The following is a 14,399-nucleotide window of genomic DNA, read 5'->3' on the forward strand; positions in this document are numbered from 1 at the left end:
TCACAGGTGGGGGCATCATGATGGAACCTTCAGCGTCCTTCCTGAAGGTCACAGTGTAAATCCTTCTTCCATCCCAGACGCCAAAATCTGTCTTTCCTTTTTTCTGTAAGACAACTTTTTCACAGAATTTAGATAAATAATTATCAACATGAAAATCAGCTAGAAAAGGACTATACATATGGACAGTCAAAGTCCTTGATGCATACTGATATGAGGGATATGCCTGCACTCCACGTAATACATCAGAGTCTCTATTCTCCTCATAGGCTCTGTACGCCTTATTGCAGATCCTCACACTGTTCAGCGTTACATCATAAATACCCCGTTTCTGAAAAGACTGAACACAAACATAATCTTCTGTCTGTAGTCTCAGCAACGGGTCAAAAATGTTATCGTGTAAATACTTAAGGGTTTTTTTCGTACGTTGGTCGTCCGACACAACAAAACGGATGGTATCCTTCAGAAAATATTTAGTGGAAAAAAAATCAGTTTCCTCAGACCATTTGGAAGCCATAATTCTTCTCCAAATAATCTGTTCTTCTTTTTTCTTTCAAAAAATAGGAAGAAGATAAACCTTTTCAAACCTCAAGACAGATGTTTCTTAAATCTTGGGTATCGCCTCTCTCCGGTTCAGGATTCCTCCGGTCCGTCTCCTCGTCTAGAAAGCGCCACTTCTCCAGCCGCTGATCCGGTCCACGAATCCTCCCGAACTCCAGAGAACAAAAGGTCACACTCCAGCCAGATCCATAGACACCCCCCAATAGCTGCAGGAATCTGTATAAGATCCAAGGCCGAGGGTACTGTCCTTCTCCGTGCAGGAATGTGCCTTGCCTTCCAGCTCACAACTCAGAAACTAAGTTGATCTTAGCCAAAAGGCCGAGAAGCGATACCGACCATAGCTCGCCCAGACCGGGCCCCCTTCAGAACTCTCAGCACTGCTCACGGAGAGGAGACACCGCCAGGAGGCGAAAAACCTACTCTGCAAGTCACACAGTCCTCTGCGTGGGGACGATTAATCTGCATAGGACCGCCCCCAACAGGCACCTCCCCCGCAAAGCAGCAGGGGGGCCGAGCGAGCGGGCGTCTGCACTTCATCTGCCAGCCGCCCGCTGCTACACCCTCCCCACAACAACTCATTTGTCAAGTCAGTCTGACCGACCGACTGCCTGCCTGACGGCTCAGAGATCACTTTTCCTTTCTCTTGACACAGCCGCTGGACGGTGTGAGGGGACAAGCACGCTCGCTCCAGCACACGCTGATAGCTACAGCTTACCTTCGGTCGTTCGCACCTTCTCAGACTGTGACTGCTAGCAGTGGAGGAGGAAGCAGCCAAATCTCAACCTGCAGGTGTCTTCGATTCAAGTAGACGGCTCCAGACTAATCATGATCCAATTAGCTCCAATTAATTAGGCCGCCGATTAGGTCACTTTTATTTTTCCTTTTTTTTTTTTTCCTTTGTTCCGGGTCGGGCCCATTTAGCACCTCATTAATCAATTAGTGAGAAGCCTTTGTTCCTCCTGCAAAAGACACAGCACACAACACACCTGAGTAGGTGACAAAGCACAAGAGCGTCGTCGACGTCACATTGCAAACTTCGGCTCCATTTCTTTTCCCTTTTCCAAAGTTTTGCTATTTATTTCTCTATCTTTTTCACCAAGTTAAGAAGGGGTGCACCGGTCCTGGAGGTACTGCAATACCAGGTCAATGCGTGGAGTGGACAGAGCAAGCTCTTTTTCCATCTCCCTGTTCCAAAAATCCATTTAATATATGGTCCCCAGATAGGGGACGTATCAGATATTAAACTGATAAGAACAGATTTTTTTTAAGTTAACAGCCCGCAACCTCTAACCGAGGGGGGCGATCTTTATTGATCAAATTTTAACTTATTACATTTTTATACAAAAATAAATGTCTATTTAAACAAAAACAAGATTATTTTACATATAAGGACAAAGACATCAAGTAATAATATTTTACATATCAAGACAAGACATCAAATAATAATAATAAACATAAATCATATCGTTATTTGCAAGCTTCCATTTTCTACACACATTACTATAACACAGTCCAACATATCCTGTGAAATTTTTTTGCTTTTTAAGCGTTTTTGAAATGCAGCATTAAAAACTTCAATTACCTTAAAGCTCTCCAAAAACATAGGTTCAGACAGTTTAACATTAGTCAGGTAGTCTCTAAATTTTTTAATATCAGGTCTAACCCTTAGCTTTAGAATTTTTTCAACAAAACGATCCGGCAATTCAAGTTTTCTTACATAAGCCCGTAACATCTCCGGGCTTCTCCCCGATATTTCTTCGTCAGGTGTAGCAGATTCCATATCTGATTCTCTCGGGTTTTCCTTTTTCTCCTTAGCTGCTTCCTCTTTTCTTTTTTCCTCACAGTCTTTAATAAGATGCCCACTCCCTTTGCAAAAAAAACATTTTTTTCCCTCCTTACAGTCCTTATAAGTATGCCCAGTTTCATAGCATTTTGTACAAAACAAAACATCACATTTTTCCTCATTATGTCCATATTCTTTACAGTTCTTGCAAAAGGTATCCATACCATCAAAGAAAAGATCCCCTACAACCCTGTTTATCCGAAACCGGGCCGGGGGTAGCACAACAGTCCCATCGTCCAAAGTCTTTACTTTGCATAAATATTTCCTCTTACCGGACCAGAACCCACATTGGTTCTGTATATCACCTTTATAGGTAACCTCAGAACAAAATTTACGCAGAAACTGCACCACCTCCCCAGCGGGCATCTGGGGGGAGTACATCCGGACAATAAACAGTTTTTCATCCTCTGGAAAATGAAGAATGACTTCCACACCATCCAATCGAGGATCGTTCTTCTTCTGTCTCCAAACCCTCAGGAACGCCTGGTACGATTCACGAGACACGAAAGTAACATCGTAGATTCCTTTTTTTGGGTAATCCATAACGCATAGGATCCATTCTCTCGGTAGCTGAAACAGTCCCAGCAACAACTCATCCGTCAGGAAGACCAAGTCCTTTTCCGTCTGGAATCTCACAGAGTGCTTGTTCCGCTGGTAGGCTGGAAATGAAGCCATCGTTGCCACCTCACTGGTCCACACGTTGGTAACTGCAACACCTATAAGGATAAATAGATGCCAGTGTGACCGCTCCCCGTTGCTCCGGGCCTATTTCCTCCGCCCCAATAGCAGCAGGGGGGTTAAGACCAGACCACCGTCAGAGCCGATCCCCCCAGGCCGAGGCGAAGAAGCACCCGGAGCACCTTCCAGCCAAGACCAAGGCAGCAGGATACTACACTTGATCTTAGCCAAAAGGCCGAGAAGCGATACCGACCATAGCTCGCCCAGACCGGGCCCCCTTCAGAACTCTCAGCACTGCTCACGGAGAGGAGACACCGCCAGGAGGCGAAAAACCTACTCTGCAAGTCACACAGTCCTCTGCGTGGGGACGATTAATCTGCATAGGACCGCCCCCAACAGGCACCTCCCCCGCAAAGCAGCAGGGGGGCCGAGCGAGCGGGCGTCTGCACTTCATCTGCCAGCCGCCCGCTGCTACACCCTCCCCACAACAACTCATTTGTCAAGTCAGTCTGACCGACCGACTGCCTGCCTGACGGCTCAGAGATCACTTTTCCTTTCTCTTGACACAGCCGCTGGACGGTGTGAGGGGACAAGCACGCTCGCTCCAGCACACGCTGATAGCTACAGCTTACCTTCGGTCGTTCGCACCTTCTCAGACTGTGACTGCTAGCAGTGGAGGAGGAAGCAGCCAAATCTCAACCTGCAGGTGTCTTCGATTCAAGTAGACGGCTCCAGACTAATCATGATCCAATTAGCTCCAATTAATTAGGCCGCCGATTAGGTCACTTTTATTTTTCCTTTTTTTTTTTTTCCTTTGTTCCGGGTCGGGCCCATTTAGCACCTCATTAATCAATTAGTGAGAAGCCTTTGTTCCTCCTGCAAAAGACACAGCACACAACACACCTGAGTAGGTGACAAAGCACAAGAGCGTCGTCGACGTCACATTGCAAACTTCGGCTCCATTTCTTTTCCCTTTTCCAAAGTTTTGCTATTTATTTCTCTATCTTTTTCACCAAGTTAAGAAGGGGTGCACCGGTCCTGGAGGTACTGCAATACCAGGTCAATGCGTGGAGTGGACAGAGCAAGCTCTTTTTCCATCTCCCTGTTCCAAAAATCCATTTAATATATGGTCCCCAGATAGGGGACGTATCAGATATTAAACTGATAAGAACAGATTTTTTTTTTTTTAAGTTGAATATCCCTTTTGGGGATAAAAACAACTATTTTTATTTAAAATTAACAGATTTTACAATAAAATCCAACTTACAATAAATTTAGTCAAAGTAAAATATAGTAAGATTACAAATACATTAAAAGAACAAGGTGACATCATATGTTTGAATTCCATTCATTTAAAAACCATTTTTCAAGATGCGGTACATTATTTTTCTTGTCCATTAAAAAGTACAGATACATTTCACTAAAACAGAGGCCTAAAATATCTTTTTTCATTAAAACATCCCCTTTAAAAACAAGGATGTTCCTGGCCTTCCATAGAGCAGCTTTAACACAGTTTATAGTCTTCCATGCCCTTCTTGTTTGGGGCTCAGAGGGGCTTTCAAATAGTCCATATATCACAGTCTCGTAAGTAAAGTCTTTTAGGTCCGCCATCTTCTGTATCAATGGATACGCAGCATCCCAAATTTCTCTCGCCGCTTTGCATTCCCAAAACAGATGGTAGATGGTTTCTTCCTCCTGGCAGCCTCCTCTTGGGCAGATGGCGGACCTCCCATAGCCCCTCTGATGTTGGAACGCCCGGCATGGAAGACACTGGTGTATGCTGCTCCAGGCCAGGTCCTTCTGTAAATTAAAAAGATACGGCATATTAACATTTTTCCATATTTTCCCACACATGTCAGAATTAAAATTGCTTATTTCATTTTCAACCTCGGTCTGTCTTAGCTCATGTATCATTTTCTTACTGTTCTTAAAATCATTTAAAGTCTTACCTCTGAGATTAAATAAAATTACAATTTTTTCTAAAATCTCATATTGCACAGGAAGTTTAAAAGCATAAGGTGATGATAAAACTGTGCTAAACCAACCACACCTACGCATAAAAAACCCTGTATTAAAACGTAAAAGATAAGACCAGTAGTGTTGTTTAAAAAAGGAATTCAAACAAAAACAGAAAAACTTTATTAAAAGGAACCTGTTAAAATCTGGAAAGTCCTTCCCACCTTTTTCCTTCGTTTTTATTACTTTTTCTCTGCTTAACTTCTCCGCCCTAGAGCCCCAAAAGAACGTAAAACATGCTTTATTTATTTTCTTTAATAAAACCGTGGGGGGTGGGAAGACCATACTCAAATATAAAAGCAAAGGTAAAATTACCATTTTGATAATTAAAATCTTGCCTTCTAACGATAGCTTCCTCAGGTTCCACATACAAATTTTCCCATTTACCTTTTGTGCCACCATGTCCCAACTAAAATCACCTTTGTTTGACTCACTGAAAGAGACACCTAAAATAGTAACGGCATTAGACACAGGAACAGGTACATCATTTAAAACCATGTTACCAATATTTAAAATATTACTTTTATTTAGGTTAATCTTAAAACCAGAGGCGCAGCAGAACCATTCAATTTGTCTAATGGATTTCTGTAGTGAAAGGGTGTCCCTGCAAAAAATAGCAACATCATCCATGTACCCCACTGCTTTAGCCTCTATTCCACCCCCTCCTGGGAGGGGGACCCCACGGATTTGCTTATCTCTTCTCAAGGCACATAAAAGAGGCTCTAGGGCACAAATAAAAAGCAGTGGGGACAAGGGACACCCCTGCTTTACCCCTGAATTTAAAACTACCTCCTGTGTCCTGAATCCGTTTACTAAGATCTTGCTGGTGCAGCCCGTGTAAAAAGCTTTCAGGGAGGATAAAAAGCCATCAGGTATACCCATCGTTTCTAAAACCTTAAAAAGATAAAAATGGGAAACACGGTCAAAAGCTTTTTCAAAGTCTATGGATAAAATTGCAAGCTTACTTTCTCTGTCTTTTACATCATTAATTATATCTTTTATCAGGTTTAAATTATCCCATACACTACGTCCTGGCACTCCACATACTTGGTTAGAATGGATTACTTTTCCTGCGACTTCTTTGAGCCTATTTGCACATATCTTTGCCATTATCTTATAGTCGCAGTTTAGAAGGGTGATTGGCCTCCAGTTTTTAAGATCAGCCTTGTCTCCCTTTTTATATAGCAGGGAGACCTCACCCTTCTGCCAGGACGTAGGTAGAGCCTTAGATTTAAAAACATAACTAAAAAGCTCAAACAGATCATCACGTAAAATGGGATAAAATTTAACATAAAACTCACTGGGTATACCATCCGGACCGGGGACCTTACCAGCCTTAAAACTCCTAACGGATTCTGAAATCTCCTCCTCCTCAATTCCTCTGGATAAAAACTGTTGAGAAACAGAATCTAAAACGTTAGTGACCTCTTTCAGTGAGTCATTAATAAAATTAAGATCCACAGGTTTGGTATTAAAAAGATTGGCATAAAATTCCTGAACCTTATATAAAATACCCTGTACTGTAGTTTCGCCCTCTATTGACTCAATAACAGATTTATTATTGTTTATCTTCTTAAAAAAGTACCTGGAGCAAGTCTCATTTTCCTCAAGGTGTTGTATTTTAGAACGAAAAATGATTTCTTTACCTTTTTGCTCCAGGTACTGGGCGATCTCTTTTTTTAAAACAGTGATTTCGTCCTCGACTTCTATACCGTTCTTCTTAAAAAAATACAGGGTTTGCAGACGGGCATTTAAAACCTTAAAATTCCTATATTTCTCTTTAATCTTTTTCACGCTCACCTGAATGAAAAAATGTTTTATTTTCTTTTTCATCTTTTCCCACCAGGTGGCGATGGAAGAATAAGAACGTTTGCTCCGTCTGCATTTTCTGTAAAATTCTGTAAAATCGGCCAAAACCTGTGGATCATCTAAAAGGGAAACATTCATCTTCCAGGACTTTTTACAAACAGGGTGAGTAAGATCATATTTCACATTAAAATATAAAAACCTGTGATCAGAAATAACATTGGTTAAAACATCACAACTAAAAGGCAGTACATTATTAGAACAGAAGGTAAAATCTATCCTGGAGCTACAGACGTTGTTGCTCCAGGTAACACCAGCCTCTTCGGGTACATCTTTGTTACACTCTTTATATACGTCTTTTAAATTAAAATCAGTAACAATGTTCCTTAAAATGCTCGAACTTTTATCATACACCCGACTAACAGAATCTGAGAAGCGGTGCTCACCCTTGATAATGCAGTTAAAATCACCGGATAAAATAAGGGGATCTGACCCATTAATAAAAAGAGGCAAGGTCTCCAACATTCCAATCCTTTCTGCCTTATCCGCTGAACCATAAAAATTTAAAAACTGCCATTTAATACCATCGATAAAAGCTTTAACCAATAAAATACGTCCTGGAAGAATTTCCTGTATAAAATCAATAAGAACATTTCCCTTAAAAAGAATGGCGACCCCGGCTGATCTGGATTCGTTAGATCCAGACCAGACTGAAGGACCGTGTACCCAATCGTTTTTATATTCCTGGTATGACGTACTATGGGGGATGCCGCACTCCTGCAGGAAAAAAACGGAGGCTGCCAGGCACGATAAAAAATTGAAGAGAGCAGCCCTTCGGACTCTGGACTTGGCGCCTCTCACATTGAGAGATACTCCCTTAAAGCCGGCCATCATAAAAGTATTTACGGGAGAACCACACACCGACTCTCTAATCTTCCATACTTCCCGCATCCCCCTCCGTCACCGTTCTCATCGAACTTTCTGAGGAAGAGCCACCATCGCTTAGGTTGCCCATATTAGCCACTTGTTGGTAATTCTCAAATCTGGGATAGTCGGCTCCATCAAAGCTGACCGGGGTCTCTTGTGGCTGCCCATTAAGGTCCTCCACTGGCGGGTCCCCAGCCATATCACACGCCTCCTCCTGGCCTACCGCAGGCCTTTTTGCCGGAGGAGGCTGTGCATTGGGGATTGGCTCCCCAGAGCTTTCACAGGGAAGGGAGCATTCTGTCCCCCCCTTTCCAGGTATCGGGGACTCATGAGGAGGAGCTACATCCGCCATGGTGGTCTTAGCGGATGTGTCCATCTGCTCCTCCTCACTCTCCCCCCTGCTACTTCCACCACCCATTCGCCCCTTTTTCCGGGGACCCACCTCCGATTCGCCACTGACCTTGTCAACACCAATCGCCCTTGAGGACCCCGGTCTGGCTGCCGGTCCAAGGCCACCAGAATCGGACTCCTCCTCGGAGGAGTCCTCCTCTAATTTGGCCTTCCCCTGCTCAGCCTTTCTCTTTTCCTGTCTTCCGATCTGTTGGGCCGACTTCCCTTTGCCACTGCGGGGTGGCTTGGGCTTTCCACCTGGACCAGCCGCCTGATCCTGTGGCTCTTCCCCTTTCTTTTGCGCGCCCTGAGGAGGGGGTTGAGAATTCGGTGGGGCCTGTGGAGGCGCCTTGGGCTGCTCGTCTTCTCCATTGTACTTGTATGGGCACTGCGCATAGAGATGTCCTCTCTCGTAACAAAAATTGCACTTTTTTTCCTGGTTGCATTCATACGCTTTGTGCTCTTTACTGCCGCAGTTTTTGCACGTTACTTCACAGTAATTCGATTCGTGCCCATACGTACCACAGTTCCTACAGAAGCTTGGCATCCCCCGATAAAAGAGGTCGCCATTCACTGTACCAATCTTAAAACGGGCAGGAGGTGGTACTTTAATGCCATCGGAATCTTGATTGAATATTACTAAAAAGCGCCACTTAACGGTCCAAACCCCACACTCGTTCATGATTCGCCCTAGAAGCTTTCCTTTTTTTGTGTGTTTTATCATGAACTTAAGGACTTCCTCGTCTTTTATGTAGGGGGAATACATTTTGACCGTTACAATCTGAGATTCCTCTACCATATGGTCGGCAACTTTCACGTTCATCTTTTTTAGTTGGTCTTCATTGTTTTTCGCCCTTCTGACCGCGTCATGATATATGGCCTCTGTATTTAGTGTGACATCATACAGTTGCCTTTTTTTGTATTCCTGAACGCCCATAATCTCATGTCTCTGCACCGCCATTACCTTGCCCAATACATCCTCGATGACGTACCGCACGTCACGGGAGTCTTTTTCCTTCGTAAGGAATATCCTTACTGAGTTCTTCAACCGTGCGAACACGGGAACAGCGTCTGGGTTGGTCTCCATTGTGGATCCCAGATGATACGCAACACCCAAAGACGCTTCAATGCCTCCCAGAGTCAGGGGACTCTGTTAGGACTTTTAGAGTGGTTGCAGCCTGTTTGCCCAGAAAAACACCCCGCCCCCGGATCCAAGGACCCAAAGGACAGGGGCTCCCGGGCACCTGCCACCCGAGACCGAGCAACGACCACAGGGATCGTCCCCGGTGTTAGGCAGCAGGCCAGTACCAACAACCCTCTTATAGCACGAACAACTGGCACACCGAACGCTCCGAGACTAAGATCTGCACCGAAACGCCCTGCTAGCCCATGCAACGCCTTGCGGCAATTACACGGGCCGATCGCAACTCGTTGCCCGGGGACTAATCCGACCACCCAATAGCAACAAGGGGGTGAAGACAGGGTACAAGACCCTGCCGATCCCCCAAGGCCGAGTGGCCGGGTACCCCAGGCACCTTATTTATGGCCAAGACCAAGGTAGACTGATCCAAATTCACAATACTACACTTGATCTTAGCCAAAAGGCCGAGAAGCGATACCGACCATAGCTCGCCCAGACCGGGCCCCCTTCAGAACTCTCAGCACTGCTCACGGAGAGGAGACACCGCCAGGAGGCGAAAAACCTACTCTGCAAGTCACACAGTCCTCTGCGTGGGGACGATTAATCTGCATAGGACCGCCCCCAACAGGCACCTCCCCCGCAAAGCAGCAGGGGGGCCGAGCGAGCGGGCGTCTGCACTTCATCTGCCAGCCGCCCGCTGCTACACCCTCCCCACAACAACTCATTTGTCAAGTCAGTCTGACCGACCGACTGCCTGCCTGACGGCTCAGAGATCACTTTTCCTTTCTCTTGACACAGCCGCTGGACGGTGTGAGGGGACAAGCACGCTCGCTCCAGCACACGCTGATAGCTACAGCTTACCTTCGGTCGTTCGCACCTTCTCAGACTGTGACTGCTAGCAGTGGAGGAGGAAGCAGCCAAATCTCAACCTGCAGGTGTCTTCGATTCAAGTAGACGGCTCCAGACTAATCATGATCCAATTAGCTCCAATTAATTAGGCCGCCGATTAGGTCACTTTTATTTTTCCTTTTTTTTTTTTTCCTTTGTTCCGGGTCGGGCCCATTTAGCACCTCATTAATCAATTAGTGAGAAGCCTTTGTTCCTCCTGCAAAAGACACAGCACACAACACACCTGAGTAGGTGACAAAGCACAAGAGCGTCGTCGACGTCACATTGCAAACTTCGGCTCCATTTCTTTTCCCTTTTCCAAAGTTTTGCTATTTATTTCTCTATCTTTTTCACCAAGTTAAGAAGGGGTGCACCGGTCCTGGAGGTACTGCAATACCAGGTCAATGCGTGGAGTGGACAGAGCAAGCTCTTTTTCCATCTCCCTGTTCCAAAAATCCATTTAATATATGGTCCCCAGATAGGGGACGTATCAGATATTAAACTGATAAGAACAGATTTTTTTTTTTAAGTTGAATATCCCCATTGGGGATAAAAACAACAATTTTATTTAAAATAAATCACAAACAAAACGTAAAAAACAAAACCATTACAACTTACATACTGTGTTTTTACAAACAAAATACAACTGAACAACAAATGAAATAACTTATCTTCAGAACAAAACAAACATTATATAGTTAACCGAAGTATATCTCTTTCAACACAAATAACCATTATACAGTCTAACATATTCCATGAAAACTTTTGACTTTTTAAACGTTTCCTAAAAATTGGGTCAAATGTAGCACTAACAGAAAATGAACTTGAAAAATTTGGGTCTAGCAGTTTCTCCGTCAACAAGTCTCTCAGTTGCTGAATATCAGCTCTCGTTCTTAACCTCTCAATTTTCTCAACAAAATATACAGGTAACTTTAATTTCAGCACATAGTCCCTTAATGTTTCCGGGTTTTTCCCGGCCTTGCCCTCCTCAGATGCTGTTGCCTCCATATCCGACTCCTTTTCTCCAGTTGGTACTTCCTTTTCTTCCACTTTCTTCTTTGACTCCTCCTCTTTCTTCTTTTTACAGTCTTTAATAAGATGACCTTTTTCTTTGCAAAAAAAACATTTTTTATCCTCATTACAATTCATATATGTATGACCTCTCGTATAACACTTTGTACAGAAATCAACACTGCAATCATTTTCTAAATGTCCATATTCTTTGCAGTTTCTACAAAAATTGTCCATATTCTCAAAGAACAGATCCCCCACCACTTGGTTAATGCGAAACCTTGCGGGAGGCAAAACAAAAGTCCCATCATCCTTTTCAATTAATTGGCACAGAAATTTTCTTTTACCTGTCCAGAACTGACAAGTATTCATTACATCTCCCTTATAAATAACATTTTTGCAAAACTTTCTCAGAAAATTGGCGATTTCTCCTTCCGGCATGGTTGGAGAATACATCTTGACGATAAACAATTTTTCATTTTCAATAAAATGCGGAACAACCACCACCCCTTCCATCAAAGGGTGGTCCTTAAGCCTTCGCAAAGTCTTCAGGAACTCTAAGTATTTCTCCCTCGTTGCAAAGGTGACATCGTTACATTTCTTCTTAGGATAATCCATGATGCACAATATATCCTTTCGCTGTAACTGGAAGATGCCCATCAGTAGCTGGTCAGTCAGGAAGACGAGATCCTCCTCCATAATGAAACGCACCGTACTCCGGTTCCTCTGGTAATTTGGGATTGACGCCATCTTTTCCCACGTCTCACGTCCAAAGGTACCACCGGTCACGACTGCAGCACCTACAATGTAAGGGCCAGTGTGATCGCTCCTCGTTGCTCCGGGCCTATTTCCTCCACCCCAATAGCAGCAGGGGGGTTAAGACTAGACCGCAGTCAGAGCCGATCCCCCCAGGCCGAGGTGAAGGAGCACCCGGAGCACCTCCGGCCAAGACCAAGGCAGCAGGATACTACACTTGATCTTAGCCAAAAGGCCGAGAAGCGATACCGACCATAGCTCGCCCAGACCGGGCCCCCTTCAGAACTCTCAGCACTGCTCACGGAGAGGAGACACCGCCAGGAGGCGAAAAACCTACTCTGCAAGTCACACAGTCCTCTGCGTGGGGACGATTAATCTGCATAGGACCGCCCCCAACAGGCACCTCCCCCGCAAAGCAGCAGGGGGGCCGAGCGAGCGGGCGTCTGCACTTCATCTGCCAGCCGCCCGCTGCTACACCCTCCCCACAACAACTCATTTGTCAAGTCAGTCTGACCGACCGACTGCCTGCCTGACGGCTCAGAGATCACTTTTCCTTTCTCTTGACACAGCCGCTGGACGGTGTGAGGGGACAAGCACGCTCGCTCCAGCACACGCTGATAGCTACAGCTTACCTTCGGTCGTTCGCACCTTCTCAGACTGTGACTGCTAGCAGTGGAGGAGGAAGCAGCCAAATCTCAACCTGCAGGTGTCTTCGATTCAAGTAGACGGCTCCAGACTAATCATGATCCAATTAGCTCCAATTAATTAGGCCGCCGATTAGGTCACTTTTATTTTTCCTTTTTTTTTTTTTCCTTTGTTCCGGGTCGGGCCCATTTAGCACCTCATTAATCAATTAGTGAGAAGCCTTTGTTCCTCCTGCAAAAGACACAGCACACAACACACCTGAGTAGGTGACAAAGCACAAGAGCGTCGTCGACGTCACATTGCAAACTTCGGCTCCATTTCTTTTCCCTTTTCCAAAGTTTTGCTATTTATTTCTCTATCTTTTTCACCAAGTTAAGAAGGGGTGCACCGGTCCTGGAGGTACTGCAATACCAGGTCAATGCGTGGAGTGGACAGAGCAAGCTCTTTTTCCATCTCCCTGTTCCAAAAATCCATTTAATATATGGTCCCCAGATAGGGGACGTATCAGATATTAAACTGATAAGAACAGATTTTTTTTTTTTTTTTTTTTTTTTTATCCCTTTCAGAAAGGGCTACCAAAAAACACACTCGAGCCACACCCAAAAAGAAATCTTACTTTAGTATAAATACTTAAAAGAAATCTTCTTGGACCCTTTCATCATCAAGGTCTTAACAACATGCTTTTAATTCACCTATTTACATATTTACATAAAAAAACGACAAAAAACAAACATATCAAAACAAACATATCATAACCCAACAAGGTCTTTCCACTTTTTGGCCTTCCATATCCCCTCGGCATCATAACCACTTCTTTTTTTATCTTTCAGATAAATAACAAAAAGTTTTCCCAAAATCATCCGCACACATTCATTCTCATTCATAACCTTTCTCCTATACACGTACAAATTCCTCACATTCCATAATGTTTCTTTTATAACACACATCAATAACCATAAAACTCTCTCTTTTTCCCCCCCAAAACTACATAAACCAAACATAACAACATTAAAAGACATAAAAGACACACCTGTTAATTCCTTACATAATCCACCCATCCTTCTTAAAACTTTTTGTGCAAAAAAACAATTCCAAAAAATATGTATAACACTTTCACACCCTCTACATTCCTCTCTCGGACATACTTCACTTTTATTCAAACCTCTCCTTTTCTGAAACTCTCGTACCGGCAAACATCCGTGCAAGCTCTGCCACACCACATCACACTGTTTATTTGACATCCCATTCATTCCAACTTTCTTCCATACTCTCCCAACATTTTCACCAGACACTCCCGGAATCTCACACATCACTTCTTTTCTCTTAAGCATCCACTTAACTTTCTTTTTATTTCTTAAATCCTCACAACTTAAATTACTCAACTCATACTTCATAACAAAATCATAAACCCATTCATACCACTTTGCATTCTTGAAAGATACAGGCATTCTCAAATCCACTTCATACCACTTCAGTCGTGCAAACTTCCGCCCACTTACATACTTACACATACATGCCACATTTGTATTTTTCCCAATCACTCTAACACAAAACACAATCAAATTAATACCAAAAAAGACTTCTAGGTTTGGGAATCCCAAACCTCCATTTCCTCTACTACGCATCACAATTTCCCTCTTAACCCTTTCCATTTTAGATTGCCACAAAAAAATAAATAAAATCCTATGCAAAACTCTTAACCTATTATAATCCGGCGGGAAAACAAAAGCCACATATAAC

At 43.8% G+C, this 14,399-nt stretch overlaps 2 non-coding genes and 4 pseudogenes across 2 annotated transcripts; all 6 read right to left on the reverse strand.

The window, feature by feature from the left end:
* Positions 1 to 1,663: 1,663 nt before the first annotated feature.
* On the reverse strand, positions 1,664 to 1,848 carry LOC140066302 (U2 spliceosomal RNA). The gene has a single exon (XR_011848202.1). It is a non-coding gene; the product is annotated as a U2 spliceosomal RNA (small nuclear RNA).
* Positions 1,849 to 4,101: 2,253 nt separating this feature from the next.
* LOC140066289 (U2 spliceosomal RNA) lies at positions 4,102 to 4,303 on the reverse strand (annotated as a pseudogene).
* Positions 4,304 to 9,679: 5,376 nt separating this feature from the next.
* LOC140066384 (U2 spliceosomal RNA) lies at positions 9,680 to 9,835 on the reverse strand (annotated as a pseudogene).
* A 775-nt stretch (positions 9,836 to 10,610) lies between these two features.
* LOC140066296 (U2 spliceosomal RNA) lies at positions 10,611 to 10,810 on the reverse strand. The gene has a single exon (XR_011848200.1). It is a non-coding gene; the product is annotated as a U2 spliceosomal RNA (small nuclear RNA).
* A 1,311-nt stretch (positions 10,811 to 12,121) lies between these two features.
* Positions 12,122 to 12,261, reverse strand: LOC140066382 (U2 spliceosomal RNA; annotated as a pseudogene).
* A 775-nt stretch (positions 12,262 to 13,036) lies between these two features.
* Positions 13,037 to 13,270, reverse strand: LOC140066299 (U2 spliceosomal RNA; annotated as a pseudogene).
* Between the last annotated feature and the right edge of the window lie 1,129 nt (positions 13,271 to 14,399).

The sequence above is a fragment of the Engystomops pustulosus genome, chromosome 6 (assembly GCF_040894005.1).
Source record: "Engystomops pustulosus chromosome 6, aEngPut4.maternal, whole genome shotgun sequence".
Taxonomy (NCBI): domain Eukaryota; kingdom Metazoa; phylum Chordata; class Amphibia; order Anura; family Leptodactylidae; genus Engystomops; species Engystomops pustulosus.